The 17135-nt window shown below is 39.7% G+C and overlaps 1 long non-coding RNA gene across 1 annotated transcript; it reads right to left on the reverse strand.

Annotated features, from left to right (window-relative positions):
* Positions 1 to 8997: 8997 nt before the first annotated feature.
* LOC118171841 lies at positions 8998 to 10429 on the reverse strand. Its single transcript, XR_004753422.1, has 4 exons — positions 10358 to 10429; positions 10174 to 10273; positions 9397 to 9507; positions 8998 to 9099 (listed from the first exon to the last, which is right to left on the reverse strand). It is a non-coding gene; the product is annotated as an uncharacterized LOC118171841 (long non-coding RNA).
* Between the last annotated feature and the right edge of the window lie 6706 nt (positions 10430 to 17135).

The following is a 17135-nucleotide window of genomic DNA, read 5'->3' on the forward strand; positions in this document are numbered from 1 at the left end:
TTGCATGTGCCACCCATGAATTAAGACCCTGATTCTTCCTCATGAATAGCAATTTCTCCATCCATGGCAATAAAAACTTTAGAAGTCCCTGAATGTGTTGAACTTTCATGTTTTATCCCCAAACTCAGCATCCATCTCATTTACTAGTTGGCATCAGATGGTTTATCATGGGAAAAGATACCAAATTGTTGGTGAGATTAGTCAGGCAAAAGGCAAGAGCCACATCAAAAAACAAATATTTAAAGCAATCCTATGAAAAAAAATGTTCTTGGGCTTTCGTTCCTTGAGTAATAACAGATCTTACTGGAAGTATAAATTCAGATATATAATCTTAAATGATCAGAGAAGTAATTCAACAGACTGTGCTTTCAGACAGTTCAAAGACACCATAATAAGCTTCACGTATTTACTGCAGTCCCCAAAGATTGCACAGCAGAAAGGTGTACTGTGCAAGGCCTACCCCACGTCTATTTCATTTCACTGGGGCATCTTGTTTCATCTTGTTTTCGCTGGTTTTAAGTGACTTCCTACCTGGAAGCGGGCAGTGAAAGACAGCTAGGCACAGCCTGTGTAAAAGAACTAGCCAGCTTTAATTGTTCTCCCTGCGTAGCTAGATCTCGCAGTAAGTACAGGTAGACTTTTCAGGGTTGGGTACAGTTGCTGGAAGTAGGCTCTCTCCGGGAGACTCCTGGCAGTTAACACACATACAGCTGCAGTGAAGGAAAGAATCCCATGACCCTGTGCTGGAGAAGCAGTGAAGCAACATAATGGCCAGGGTTTTAAACACAATTTAAACACAGCAGCTTTCTCTGGACCAAAACAGTGCAGTACCAACAAAGCTTTTTTTTTTTTTTTTTTTTTTTTTACCCCATGACTTTTGCTTGAGCTATACAAGAGAAAATATAACCATGAAGACCTGGCCCAGAATACTGGCAATGCCTTAAACATCTCTGAACAAAGTCCAGGCTTTATCAACATAACCCATGTATCCTTTGACAGAATAAAAAGTGAAAGAAAGCAAAAACTATCATATATAAACTGTTACCAAAAATTAACCACAAGTGTCTTCTTTTCCAATTGCAGGCAGAAATTGTGGCTATGTTGGACATTCTGTGGCAAACTTCAGCAAATGCTGCAGTTACGGTGGCAGATACGATATGTAATACTGCCAGTTCTGGAAGATGCAAATTCTGAAAGACGGTTCCTGAATATGTTTTAATACCTTCCTGAAACACACAGGTGGTTGCAACAGTGTTGTCTGAAATTTCTCAGGTCCATAATGCAAGGGTAAACCAAAAACAGAGTTAGGGAGAGCGAGGTGTGAGGGGATGTCTTCACTGCCAGACAACTGACCTTGCCTCTGTCACCCTCAGGCTTTTCACAAAATTTAGAAAAGTTTCAGACTATTCAACATGAAATAAGAAAAAGCCAGATTTAAAAAAAAAAAAAAAGAAAAAGAAAAAAAAAAAGAAAAGAAAGAAAGATAGAAGTGTTTTCTAGATAGATGCTTATGTTGTCAAAGATGAGCCCATAATGTGACTGCAATACTAAATATAATCTTTAGATTGCAATGCCGTATGATCATGACAATCAGCACATGTAAAGTTAGACAAAACCCTATTTTCCCTAATTTGAGTGCACAATGCAGCTGTGAAATTCCTGTAATGCCACATTTTTATTTAGCACCTTTTTAAATTTGAGAAGTATTCTGTGAATGTAAAACGATTAAAACTAAAGTTGCCAGTATCTTACATGTTACGCATTGAGAAATGTTTAGACTCATTTAGCTTAATGCTAGGTCCCCAACTTTCCTTCCCCTCCAGTAACTCTCAAAACTTATTTATTATTAACAGCACAAACAAGAATAGAAGTTTATAATAGGAAAAAAAAAAAAAAAAAAAAAAAAAAGGAACCTTATTAGAAGATAAGGGTAGCAAAAGAAGAAACATTCATTTAGTCCCTAAAGAACTGAATAGTTATCTATAATGTAGATTTGTCAGGGAAAAAAATCTATTGACTCTGTTGTTCACGTTGAGCTTCGGATGGTAAATAAACATGCGAAAATCAGATTTGCAGGTAAGCAACAAAACAATCCACCTGCCATAATCTCAAACCAAGGAAAAAATCTACTAAAAAGATATAAGAACTAAGGTGTTGATTTTCCTGATCTGATGCCAGAATAATACTGGTATGTAACTAACCTCTAGAGCTCAGAAATTAATTTGCACTCTGGGACCAATCAGTACTAATACAATGGAAAGCAAACTGTGGAAGGCATCCAAGGCAGAGCTCAGTTGCTTTAGCTATACTCATAGTTTCTCCATTGTCTTTACTCAGCTTCTATCAAATTTAACTGCAATCAAATCTATCCTGAAATTTAATTTACAGGAAAATGAATAATCCAGAAGCTGAAGCCAACAGGTATGATGATACTGTTTCCCAGAAAGACTGGTTTTGTAGTTCCACTATTGATATAGCAAAACTGCAAAAAGAAGGATAAATGAAGGCATTTATTCACCACCTTTACATCAACACTTTTTACAATCATATATATACACCAAATTGGATCAACTAAGAACTCTTTAGCCTTTGAATAAAGTTATTCTGCTGCTGATGGATGGTTGCACTCCAGCCTTCCATAAGCTGAAAAGCCAAGTGCAGCATAGAAGTGACACAGGTGTTTGCCTGCCTGGGGACATTTCCAGGTCAGGGAACCTTTCCCTGCCCTACTAAGGCAATTTTTTGACCATTTTTGGATGGCTGGGGTCAAGGTATGGCTGCTGTTTCAACAACTAAGTAAAATTCTGTTCGTCCAGCCACCTATTGCTGAAGAACGTGAAATTAAAACTAGAAACTGTTCCCTATTTTTCATTAACCACAACAAAAGTTTTTTTTTGTTGTTGTTGTTTTTAAATTAAATTAACTTGCACATCTCAGTTTCACCAGTCTCATTTGATTCAGATCAGATTTTTTTTTATTATTCCTGGTTATATCCCAATTTAATGGGCTTTAGACTTACAGTGGTCCAGAAGAAACAAATTGAGGAAGCAAACTCTCCTGTGACCCATCAAGTACCTTGCATGATCATGCTTGAACAAAACCAGAACAATTTAAAATTAAGTTTTACACTCTATAAACATACAAACACAGTCCCAATGACAGCATGACTTGCATTCTCCTTTGTTGGTCAGAAGTGAACTTCAGTAGTAAACAGTGGAGTGCCAAATTTCCATGTCTGAACACTGAAGACTTAGCCTTGTTATTGGTACGGGATAGAGAAAGGTAGACCTAAGGCAAATTAAGCTAAGCCTTTTTCACTTCGGCCCAGTTCCAGAGCTCCCTATCAGCACTTAACTCACATTTGTTTCAATCTCCCTCAGAGAATTAGGCAACTACATATGAGGTCTGCTTTTAAATAACCTTGTGAACCTGGGACTTAATTTACAAAGTGCTTAATGGAGGTTAAGGGTAATTTATTTATGAATATTCTCCTGTGCTTCCATTCCAGAAACTGGGGCTGGCATTAAGTTAACTACTGGAAATTGCTTTGACAAAATATGGACTCATTATCTAGCACTGAACTAGCAACAGTCAGTGCTTGCAAGAAGAGGTTTTGAGCACATTTGGACTAGCAAAAAACCTTTATACTTAGCATAAGTTTGATTTTTATATTGAAACCTCTGGAAATGACTTAGAATTTTTTTTTTTTAATCAAGAAAATATGCTCCAAGGTTGACTGATTATAAGCTCAAACTACACAAGACTGAAATAAGTGACAATTGGACATAAGACAAATCTAATCAATTCCTAATAACTCCTTTATTCCAACTTACCCAAATTCACATTTACTTCTGACAAACTTGTTGGAAGAGCCAAAATCTCCCAGAATATGCATGATTAAATCTTGGAGTGAGGCTTGTTCCCTCAGCCATTCCCTTCTTAGAGCTTCTGCTCCCTAAGATGAGAGGCTCCTTAGCCAGACCTAACTCAAGTTTTTCAATACTCAACCTCACATTGGAAGTTCTGCTTGTTACTCCCAAAGGCAGGAAGGGATTTCCACATGCCAGCTGACCCCACACGTGCCTTCAGCACGTAGCAGGTGTGCACAGAGCCAGCTTGCCTCCTACCTCCTTATTGCTTAAAAAAAAATCAAAGCAGCAATTGCCAAAACCAGGTATGTGCAACAGTGACAGCAAAACCACCAAAACTTGTTGAAATCCATGCTTATTTACAAATGGTCTTTCAACAGATAACAGCTTTCACTCATGAAACCTGGGATGATCTGGAGTGACAGAACCACAGACACAAAGCTCACACTCTAGTTAACTTTCCCAGTAAGCCTGGAGTCACACTGCAGCACATTGGAGCAGTTCAGATTCACGCTTTTGTTTTCCTCAAAGTAGTTTTACCATGCCCACACTCCCTGTGTATTTGATTAATTTTAAAGCACTATATTCCTCTTTAAGAGGAACAAAACTCAAGAAAGACCTATCCACTTTAAGACATACAAAATTGATTACTAGTTTAAAAATCATTACATGGTTACACATTTTTCTTACAGTGCTTCTTCACTGAGCAATATTTATCATGTAACTGCAAGTCGTTTTTGGTGTTGATATATAACAATTGGCATGAAAACACTGTTCTAATGAATGATCCTCATGGTTTCTGTAAAACCCCATGACCCTAAGGAAAGGGAATAATAGATTTTTTTGTATTGACTTTTTTTGAAGCCGTTAAACTTTTGTCTTTGTTCTTAGTATACACACTTCAGCTCATGCAGCTTGCCTCAGTTTATGTCCATACATGTTCTGGCATTTGCTGTTGCATAAAAACAGAAGATATATTTGTATTGATTAAATTCCACAGTGGTAACACATTTATTTTGACTGATTCTTGAATTAGGTCAGAGTAATACTGTATTGCTAGTTTCTATATTAGATGCTAAAAATCCATTATAAGATACTGAAAGTTATTATGCAACAGTGAATGAAGGTTCTTCATCTTTTTCTTAACTAATCAGCCTTGAAAAAGCAGAATTTTTGCATTAAAAAATCACAAACTAAGGCATGGCTTTTTTCTTTGGTGAAATTTAGCATCTAAAGATTCAGCTCATGGTCACACAGGGTAAATGAAAGGAAAGGGTAAAATGAAAATATGGCATGGTTCTCAAGGGTTTGGACTTGAGCTTTTCCATTGAAGAGCAGCTTTTGGGACCAGAAATTTAGTTGGCTCCTACTTGTAATTAAAGGCAAAGTCCTGGAACTAACTAGTTTCGTATAAAAACTTTCAAAATGTTAAATGTGAAAAGGTGTAGAAAGCCAGTGACACAGCAATCTGGGGGTACTGGTTTTGGAATTTACCTTATATTTAATGAAGAGGGCTGCTATGGCTTTACAGCTCAGGATGACTCTCAAAGAAGTGACATTACCTCTGGTGCTTCCCTTTAATGAAGAGTTGCAAGTTATTTGTAGTTCCAACAAAAACAGCAATTCAAGCCTTATTCTTCCCTATTTTTTATATCTTTGAAACAGAATGGAGCTCCAAATAGTTCACCTGCCTATTTGCAGTAGTGTCTACCTAGGGAGGTCAGGGCAAAATTAGCATCTCATCAGTACCGCTTGCTGACCCAAGATATTCAATTAACTTCCCAACATGCTGGTTAATTCAATCAACGCTAGGACAGTAAATTAGAAGGGTAACATGAAAAATGAATTGCTTTGCTGACTATAGAACTGGAGATATTGTACTACTTATTTTCTCCTTCCTGAAAGAGTCTTCAATGGAAGCTTTCACAAGAGACATTGATTGCTCAGACTTAATTCAAGGTGAAGTTTTCCAATTTCTACAAGAATACTTGGAAATCTTTCCCAAAAAATATATAAGCATGATTTACAGAAATTTGCTTCACGCAAATCTGATGGTTCAGAGAAAATTGATACAAAATACACTAATGTAACTGCTAGGCAGCAGCCCCCAGCCTAAGTACCACTCAACAACAAAAAAAAATCAAAAAAAAAAAAAAAAAAAAAACCACACAAGAATGTCATTTGGTCATAAGACCCTGCAAAGTACACGAGCATGAGCTAACTTTTGAAATCATTAATCATGACAGCTAATTGTTGCCTCTACAAAGAGGCTCACCAGCTTCAGCATGGTTTCTTACGTGCACGCAGTGCTCTCCAGAGTGAACATTTTAGCAGTTTTGTCCAGCATCTAAAAATAAAAGATATAAATGAGCACAATACCCAGTCTTCATGAAAGAGATCTGCGTTCCTACTGTAATCTGTTTTGAAGCATCAGGTCAAGTGTTGCTGATGAGAGACTAAGAGGAGTTACAAGCAGATACTTTCCATTACTCAAGCACAGCCTGTCCAGTAACTAGGCATGGACTAAGTGATAACCAACAAGACAGAAGAACTGTTGTTGTTGCATATTTGATGTAAAATATCTCAGAAAGAATGACAAATTATATATTTTGGCAGATTTAAATAAAAACTTTCCAGGTGCTGAAAGAAGTAGAATGTCAGCTGGCTGTATCTTTGTGACTAATGGAATTGGACAAAGTGTTCTTGTAAATATTGTATTGTGATTTGACAGCAAGTGTAAAGGAAGCAGAAGAGTTCTGATTTCAAGCAACAGAGAATTCACAAAAGCCCACGCTTAAATGTCTTGCTGGTAATACTTGAAATTACTCAACCTAAAGTAATTTTAAATTTAGCAGATGAAACTCTCTAATGACAAAACTCAACATGATTAATCTTTGATTTAAAAGATTACTTTTAAAAGATTACTTGATTTAAAAGATACTATTCTACTCCAAAGTGTTCAAAAAAGCTGAAGCCAAATATTGTAACCATGGCTGATTTCAAAAACAAATGAGAACATTGCAACATAGGATTCAAACCAAAACATGGAAGCTGAACATTAAACAAGGTCTAGGAGAAAAAACAGTCATATAATTTAAAGTCATTCTAAAAAAATTAATGGACATGAAAAGCAATTTTAAGTAGTCTAGTTAGAAAAGGTAAACAAGCGGGGTCCCATGTAATCAAATCCACTGAGCTCTACCTGAAGTGTCAGATTGTGTAACTGTAGAGGTAAGACGAAAGCTAGTTCAGAACCACGACCTACACTCACCTCAAAGAAGAAGTGAAAATATTTCCTTGAAGCCCTCAATTACTTTAGCGCATCGTAAGCATCAGATTATAAATCTCTCACTGTAAGTATCTACAAACAAAAAGATTGCTAACAGCACTATTTTTTTCCCCTCAACCAGCCCAGTCAGAAGTGAATGTGGTTACTTTTTTCTGATGGAAAACTTTACTGTTTTAGGAAATTCTGCTAAAAAAATGCTGCTCAGGAAATTGACAGGCAATCACCAAATAAATAAATAAATAAAATCAAGGAGGCTTGCAGGCTTAAATAAATATGTACCTGCCAAGCAGGAGCACGGGCAGACAAATACATATGACAATTTCTGAATTTATCAAAGGCCGATCTACTCCCACTTGTGGCCCAAGAACTAGTTTCTCAATAGGAAAGTACTGTGTAAATATCAGTTCAAGGGAATCATCAATGTCATTAATTCCAGAATAGGGAACAAGTCAACAAGAGCAAAAAGCACCAAGGCCCTTGTACCACAATAATTTGCAAAGAGAACAAATACATACATCACAGAATTGTACTGATATTATTGCCTTGTCATCCAGGGAGAGACTTTTAGTATTAAGACAGTGCCTGCTTGTTTTAATCATCCGTGGCATAAGCAAGGATGATTTTCACTTTGCCAGAAGGAATACTGGTATCACTGTCTAGTTCTCCTCTTCTGACATATCTTGGGAGGCGTCTTTCAGTATGATGAAGATGAAAATGCTGTTATCAGTAGGAAATGGGATTGAAAACAACAGATTCATGTCATGCCCCTTCCCTGTCCTCCAAGAAGGAAGTTTGTATAGGAAAAAAAAAGTAGGTGCTACATGAAGAGAAATATGATAGGAAAAAAGAGGAAGATAATCCAGAGAAAGAGATAAGCAGTGAAAAAAAAAATCTGAACTGGCTGACAAAAGGAATCTCAGTAGACAGCTCTCAGAATTTAACACAATACTATTTGTGAAGCTCAGCTGGAGATTTCAGGATGAAGGAGGCTGCCTATGAGGCCTGTGATGTCTTTGATCCTGGGGCAGGCCCACTGAGATGGCAGCATCCGCCCCCACCAGGCACAACGCTCCTTCTCACGGCATGGCACTCCTTACACCATAGCTATGTTGGACAAATATCCAGCAAATGTCTCAGAATTGTCTGGAAGGTGTCATCCACTCCTGCAGAAAGTGATAAAGTTTTGGATGTTTTCCCCCCTTGCTCTGGAGGGAGGTAAAAACTCAGAATTGGGGGGGGTTGCTCTGAAGAAAGGGGATTCTAAAAAGCATTTTAGATGCTTGATATTTTGGGAGAATCACAAGAAATTTTTTCTTCATGATGTCTACTGAAAAAAAATCCTGGCACTTCTACAGGAACAGTCTAGGCTGATAGAGAAGCAGAGCACCCAGGTATATTTTTCCCTCCCTTGACTGGCTGCTGAAGGGGCAGGGAGGCTGCAGGGTGCTCAGCATCTTCATCTCACAGAAAGATATTCAGAGGCAAAAAAACTCAATTTCATTTTCTTCAGACAAAGTTTTCCTGAGGGGAAAATACGTTCTTTCCCATAGAAAATATTTGATTTCACCAAAAAGGGCATTTTATTTAAGAGACCCAGGGGATTTTATCATCCAATAAAACCAATTTCACTAAATTTTGTTTATGTTGTTAGGAACAGGTTATTAGCTCTTGAGAAATCATTACATTGCCTTTCTATTTAGATCCTCTTTTTTTTTTTTTTTTTTTAAATAAAAACTGTTTCCAAAGGAATCACTTAAAAATAAGCTTCCTTTCCAACTCTTGGAGTTACTGCTCTTTCCCATCTCTGCTGCTGCTCCCAGTATCCCAGTATTTCATGTGCCTGTCTGGAGCCATTGGGGTCTTTGAGAAGTCTCCAGCCTCATCAGGTGAAATGCAGTCTGTCTTAACACACAGATATGCCTAGACCATCCGCTGTGTTTCCTGGAAAAGGTGCAAGTCATCAGCAGAAACGGTCGGTAAAGTTTCCAGCCTCAGACATGACGCAAGACCTGGGAAGGTCAAAGTAACTAAAGATTAAATGGAGCCTCCACTCCTGGGAGGTTCACACCAAACAATAAGCAGCGTAACCACAGAACCCCCTTGTGTCCCCTCAGCATCATGCAGTGAATCAAGCTCGAGGCCCTTTTAACTTTAGTAGCTGTATTCTTGCTCCATGTTACCAAACTGATCCCTTAATCTCCGTGTGCCAAGTGATCTCTTTGTTCTCACACAGCACACCTCCTCCCAAAGCCCTGCTGGAACCCGAGGGGCTGCCCCTGCTCTGTTGAGGCTCCCAGGTACTTACAGCTCCTGGATGAATCATTGCACTACGTTTGTAACCATTAATGCCTAAAACAAACTTTGTTTCAGTTTCAGGCTGGGTCATTACTTCTTCATTCTTTAAGTCTTATTTCAGTGATTTTTAACAACTATTGAAAGTATTCCTTAGAAAATCCATGACAGAAACAAATCAATGCCACTTCTCTAGTGAAACGTGCTCAAAAATATTAATTAATTGCAAATATTGAATTGTGAATCTCTGAGCGAGGAACATCAAATGCAAAATATCTTAAATAATACAGTTAAATACAGTTGTATTTCCCTTATTCTGCAATGTAGCCAGTACCATATAATAAACAGCACTTTACACTTTGCATCATTTGAAAATTCACCTGTCCTGGCTTTACCAGAAAGTCAAAGTAGAATAAATATCAGCGATTTTATGTGAATTAAATTTGGCTGAATAACAAAGACAAACAACCATATCAAATGCTGTAACAACTCCACCTAGTTTTCTGTATGTTTTACTAGGAAGCTACGCTTTTCCTGTGCCAAACACCTCTGGAAAGACTACTCTAAACTAGGAAGCCTTGCAAAAATGCAAATAAATTCATGTATTTCTTCCTGCTCTCCACGTAGCCACAAAACCTTCATTCAAACCCTCCCATTTTCAGCTGAACTCGCAGCCTCTTGAAGAATCAGAATAAATTCTTGCCACAGTTAGCTCACTCTGACCTTAGGGAAGTATTGCTCTAGAAAATCAGAGAGCAGTGTGCCCGCTGGCCTTGGGGATATAATAAGATCCGATTCCTTCTCATTCTTCAGCCAGGAGCCTCTAAGAATAGACACCTAAATTCTTCGGCACAAGCTTTTAGAGACAAAGCTACCTCAATTGGAAGCTTCTTTACTGTTCACTCACATGCCTCAAAAGGCTGGGAGCCTGGGTTCCTCCTGCAGGTGATACCTCACTCTAAGCTGTTTACACCTTTGGTGGTACCAATTCCCATTTTAAGAACAGTCTTTACATCTCTCATCCCTTACAGGACAGGTGCAGTGGGAACATGCTCTGCTGCAGCAGAAATGCTTTGCTTGGAAATCACTTCTGGATGTCTAGAGCTAAGACATGGTACCACCTGGTTAATACGCTACTTCATGGATTTGTGATCCTTTGTCAGCCTTCTACACATCCCCTTGCACACTTCTACCATTCCTGTAGCAATCAAGCAGAAGCACTGAAATCTTTGTGGTTTTCTGTTCTTGGAAAGGAAGATGAACAAAGCAAGTGCAATCCTGCCTTGTAAGTATTCCAGCAGAGACACCTGATGAGTGAAAGTTCTGATGAGGTACTGACAGCTCGAAACTCAGACCTATAATCATCCTCGGGGTACTTAACAGGCTTAACTAATAATGCCTTTAAATATCAGCCTCATACAAGCCATTAGTTGAGTCATAGATCTCTGTATAAATGAGTACCTGGGAAATCTGAACAACTCTTGCATGACATTTTTGAAAGCTGAAACGTGCCTTGCAGAGGAAGTTTCATTCCCTGGTGTAAGTCGTTGCGGACCTGTATCAGGTGCTGCAGACAGTACCAACCCAGCCTCCTGAAATTAAACAACTTCTCATACATTTGATCAGGATCCAAAATAGTCACACAATAAGATAATTGAAGTGTGATGCCAAGTGGCTCTGGGACAATTTCCAACCTACTCAACCTGCCTGAGAACAAGAGGCCTGCAGACGCCGCTCTGGAGCGGGTTTCTGCACAGCTCAGTGCTGCACCTCTTTGTAACACCACAGTAACGCCATGCCATGCATTCGTTAACACCTAGGGACAGAAACACACCTCTGTTCTTGCTCAAAGAGCACTTGGGGTAAATATACAGTGTTCAAATACAGAGTTTTCCAATCTTAAGAATGGACTGAAAATGAGCAGAACACATGAAACAGGCAGGTGTATTTTCTTTCATTTTAGACTTAACCTTCCTTCAAACATCAGTTGTACCTCTGCTATTTCAATATTTGTCTTGTCCTGCAGTTTCTTTATGGTATTCATTTCTGGAGGTGTGTATATATATCTTTCATTTTAATTATAGTTTCAAGATACTTGTTTACCTATGATTAGCACAGTGTGAAGCTGAAGGGGAGCATCCATTGGGATATAACCTTGTAATTTTCTCCCTATTCTCAGCTTTCTAAGCTCTGAGGCTCCAGATTGTTTGATTCCTGTTTGGATTTTTAGCCCATCATGAACGTGACACAGTTGCTAAGATACATATCAGTCTGCACCATGTTGATACAATATTATTTAAACACTTTAAAGGGCAGCCTAACAGTTCTCTATAAACACACATCTCCGCTGTAAACTGTTCTCAGCAGAAACAAGCAGCCTGACACCAAAATTAAATCCAGGGTATTTCAAAGATTACTGTGCAAAGGCTCCACGAGCATCCTCCCACGACCACCACAGCACCTCGCAGACAACACGGGTGCGTTGCCACCCCTGCTCTAGGCTCAGTGCACACACGTCCCCTGGCACGATGCCCGCAGCTCCGTATCGAGTGAGATTCCTCTCCTGCTACCGCTGTCACGAATACGCAGGGAATTGGATCTGATGTTCGCAGCCCAGGGACAGGAGGTGCCTCAGTAACCTGCCCAAATTCAGCCCAACCAGAGCAGCTGGGGCTGAGCTAGGGTTCCTGCCCACAGCCCTCACATGCCGCCTTGCTGCACGCCACCACGCCACGTCTCGTGCAGCAGCCAGGGGCCCTGCTCAAGGCCAAAGACCTTTGCTGCACCACGTGCTGGTGACATTTAAATTAGAAGCTTATAAAGCGAGGCAAGAGATTCACATGGCCAGCAGGAAAATACTAGGAACTATTACAGACCAGGACTGGTGCACCTTCCTATGTGACCACCCAGTTTCCCTCTGCATCCAACAGCACCCCGCAAACAACCAATAACCCCCAGCAGCTAGCTCTCCACGGGACAGCCCTGCAACAACGCTGATTTTACTAGCTGTTACAAAAAACAGCAAATCCCATGACCATTTCCAACTTTCTGAAGCTAGTGAGGAACATTTTAACGGCAAAACATCCAGACTTCAGAAGTACATAGTTGGGCCCAAGATCCAAGGACGAGAATGTCTCACGGGGGCTGCCAATGGCCATCCCCTGCACCAAACCGAACAGCCACAGCAACAGAACACGTTTTCAAACCAAAAAGTTATCCCAAAACAGTACACTGTTTTCAGGGTGGAAAAAATATCTATCTACAGCATACCTTGGTGAGTCCACCATGCCATAAGCCTCAGAGCTGTTTCACAAGTGCCAGGCATCTATGTAGGCAACACAGGTGCTTTGAGTACCTGGAATTACTCTCCCACTTACTCAATTAATGGTTGCTTTTTTTTTTTTTTTTTAATACACCAAGTGTACCAAGTTTCTTTGCAGTGGCTTTAAATTATAACAGTATCTCTGGCTGTTTTCCCAGTGTTATTTAACTGTTTTATCTACAATACTGGTATTTATTGCCTCCCTGTAATTCTTACTTCATCCACTAGAGCCCATCCAGTCTATTCATGAGTATTTCCTATTTTTTGGATCAAACTGCAATTTTTTCAGTACTTTATTTTCTCTCCCCTGAGCACATAGAAAATGCTACTTTAACTCTGCTTCCACCTGGTTTCACCTCTGCTTAGATGTTTCTGTTCAGCCCGTGAAGCTCTGAACTGAAGATGCTGAGATGGCAGCAGCAAGGAGCCCAGCTCGCCAGCCAAGACCACAGCCACCAGGGAGGACAGGGCTGCAGCAGACCTGGAGACCAGCCCCACTTCCATGCTGCTTAGGAAGAGAGGAAGGCCCCTGTGCTGAGTTTAAATGCAGCTCCTGGGCCCACGGCAGGTGAGGTGGGTGCTGGAGGCTCCAGGTGTTGCTGGTCAGGACCTATAAGAAAAATGAGTGCCCCTGATGCCACACACACCAGGGGAGTTGCAGTAGGACAGGAATGACAGCAAAGTGTCGCTGCCAGGTGAGATGCAAGGTCAGTTATTCAGGAGAGGACAGAAGAGTGGCCTACAGGTGTACGGCTTTTAAGTTAATACGCTCCCTTCCCTGATTCCTCGTTAGGCACTTGTGAGAATCCTCTACAGAATGAAACCAACAAAATACTCAATATCTATAACATATAAGGAAAGATTTTTTAAAAATATTTTTCCTGAAAATATTTTCAAACTTCCTAACCCAGGGAAATTATAATGTATTGATTTCTTTTGGGTGCACTGTCTCATCTGCCCAAAAGTTCTCGGTTACCATTTGGGCAAAGACCCTGAGCAAACTCTTCTCGTAAGCATCACAAGCATGATCTCTGGATCAGTCACATGTCTACATTAGCCATCTGCCTTCAGAGACCATCAGGCCAGACTCAGGAAAACATCGTGAGTCTGACAATGGAAATAACACAGTGAAAGCAGCAAATTGAATCAGCTCTGACAAAGATGACCTCTTTCTCTCTCGTGTAGAAAGACAGAATAGGCCGTGACACTTACTGTTTGTTTCCATGTGGGTTTTTAGGCTCCCATCACTTTGTGTGTTTGCTCTTCACGGAACAACTGCTCTTAATAAGTCTCAGGGCTTGTTTCAGGGGCATTTTCTTAATATTGGTGATCTCCACTGACACTATGCCCACAGCCAGTTCTTCTGAAAGCCCACACCATGGTTACTGACCTAGTGTTAACGTGTCACCAGGTCCACTCCAACTTTTTATTTTTTCTTTGCACAATCATTTTAAAATTTGCTTTTAAAACTTGTTGTCAAAAGGAACAAGGTTTTCACTCTTTCCTAATCCCAGGTCCTAAACTTCATGAACAGCACCAAAAAGTTGTTTTTGACTTGTTCAAATTTTTATATTAATGTAGAACAGCTACTTAATGTTAAAAATGCATTTCAAAATGCAAAAAAAAACCCTGCTTTGGAAATAAAATCATAGGACACCCAACATCCAAGAATTGATTCATATTTTTTAATCAAAAGCAGAATTTTCTTATGTTTTGGTATCAATACAAAAGGATAAATAGACAAATTTTTGGCAAGAATTTTGTAGTCAACTGTACTTCCTGTTCTATGCGCTTATCCTCCTGGTATGTCCTAACATTTGTAATATCTATACAAGTTTTTCTTGGCCACATGGTATTTCATTCCATTGTTAACATTGTCCCCCCTCCCCAGTGAAAATGGAAAGCAATCCAATTAATATCGTTCTTAAAGCCAAGGCTGAGCGATACAGTACTATCAGACCACTAATGGCACAAATTATCCCACCTGGCAATCCTTCATCCTTCTGCTCATCCTGCCAGCCTGGAGCAGATGCACGCCTCCTTCCTGCACAGCCACCAGCACTCTGCAAGCCCGGCAGCGCCTCCGAGCACATGGCGAGTGCTCTGGGCTTTCAGCAGTGTGAGAGATGGCATCAGTGCCCAAACTATTGTACACACGTAGCCGCCTGCTGTAGGCACCTCTCTCCTTGTAAACTGACCGTAGTTTCAAAAAAGTCACTTGCTTCAGGAAGTATGGCAGGAAAACTCTTCTGCCGCCACTTGGCTATGCAGGTGTTCTCTGTTTTCGTTTCCCAAAAGATGTCTCTGATTTGAAAATCACCGTGTAAGCTAGGAGGTAGGAAGACATGGAATACTTTATTTTTTATGAAGTGCTAAATGACAGAAGACATTACCATTTATTGATGCTCACCAAGCATTTTTTTGTCATGGTAGGGTGTGGCAATTGCCAGGCCTCTTGTGTCGGAGACAGATGACCATGGAAAAGCCATTGGAGATGAAGGAGAGCACAGAGGAGGCACCTGGCACAACAGAGACGACACCTGCTAGTACGAGGGCCTTGCTGCAGAGGGAGGGAGGACAGAAACTATTCTCTAGTCCTGCTCCGATCTCACGAAACAAACTGTGGAAATTCAGTAAATAAGAACCTTATGGAGACTCAAGATGTTCCAATCAACACATTCTAGGATCCATGTCATGCTATTACGTATTTGTGGGTAAATATTTCCACTATTTTTTAAAGAAAATAAACCAAAGTACTGGTTTAAGATCCTGGTGCTTGGATGAATATTGAACTCGGCATACATTCTTCATCCCAAGTTTATCATTAGTACGAGTTCCCACGTGTCCTTAGGCCACAATGACACTCTCTAGTTAGGAGTTATGAGGAGGGCGATAATGTGAGAAAAATCAATAGTGTTATTTTAAAATGTTCAGCCATGAAAGAACAATCAACGCTTGAAAGGACCAGAAACAATCAATTTCAATGAGCAGTTAATATTAGGTAACAAGGCAGCAAAGCGATAGATAAAGATTAAACTGATGGGAAAGAATATTTAAAGCATTAATTAGATGCACTAGAGCTTAATGCCCCCCAAAAGAGTTTTTAAAAGAAGGCTCTATCCTAAAGTTTCACAATCCTTTGCAGAACCGTATCAATCAAATAGCACATGACAAATGTGACACTGAAAACTATTTTTTAAACAATTATAATTTGTTAAACTAAAGTATATACTGCTGGCTGGATTCTGCAAGAGTAGGTGATGACTGACAATCCTTTCCCCCTATGAAGGCAATGTTGTACTCCCCAGAAGAAAGTTACTCACACGCCTAAGTGCCTAAATCTATGGTAATGTAAATTACTATGTTAGCATTTCGAGCTGGAGCTGTCCTAACATAAACAGTATGACACCTTCTTAATGTGAAAGACATGAATGCCAAAAAGAAGCAGATGACCCTATTTTCTTATTTTTGTTCAGAGGTACTTGGAATCTGGTAACCATTTTCTTGTACTGTATGCATACAAGTGGTACGTCCCCTCTTTGTCATGGCAAACCAATGTATGCTTTATTTCAGAGGTTTACAGGAGAGTTTCAAGAGAAGAGAAGCATATCACAAGACATTAAAATAAAGAAAAAAAAAAAAAAGAAAGGAAAAAAAAAAAAGAAACCAGCTAATAGCAGGAATCTGCAAACCATCTGTAAGGTGTAGATAATAGAAAATGGGACTATATTTAGAAATGGGGGGAAAGAGGCAAGGGCATACTCAGGGCTGAGATCTCCAAAGTTTAAAATGTTCTCTGAAATACATTGAGACAGGTTGACACTGGACTCACATTAAGGCTTTGATTTACCCTTGACAGTATCTGACAGCCAATAACAGTCTACCCAAAGATAAATCAAACTGGTATAAAACAATCTCTGTCTAGAATAAATCTAAGAGTGCATTCCTCTTAGCTAGCACAGCAGTAAATGTAGCATTAATTATTCTTCTCTGTTGTATTATCAAGTGCTCTTCAGTAGAGATACAATTTGAAGGACAGAGGACTCTGTCATAAGCAAAAATCCCAGGTCAGCATTTTGCCTTATTTCCTATTAGTTTGTCATGGAAACAGTATAAAAGTTTTCTAAGACACGCCTTGAACTAGCAGAACATGTAACAGCTATATTTCACCATACCAAGACACTAAACAACCCTTCCCTCCCCCAGACTCACTAATGACACTTCACAGAGCATTCATTTATCTTGTGGACATACAGAGAAAGGAAAACCTGAGCAAAAAGCACTACATATTAATTCTTTCTCAGAGAGAGGGGAGAAAGGTGATTTACACATGGTAGAAGTCTGTTAACAAAAGCAGTTGTGT

This window comes from Oxyura jamaicensis, chromosome 9 (assembly GCF_011077185.1).
Source record: "Oxyura jamaicensis isolate SHBP4307 breed ruddy duck chromosome 9, BPBGC_Ojam_1.0, whole genome shotgun sequence".
Taxonomy (NCBI): domain Eukaryota; kingdom Metazoa; phylum Chordata; class Aves; order Anseriformes; family Anatidae; genus Oxyura; species Oxyura jamaicensis.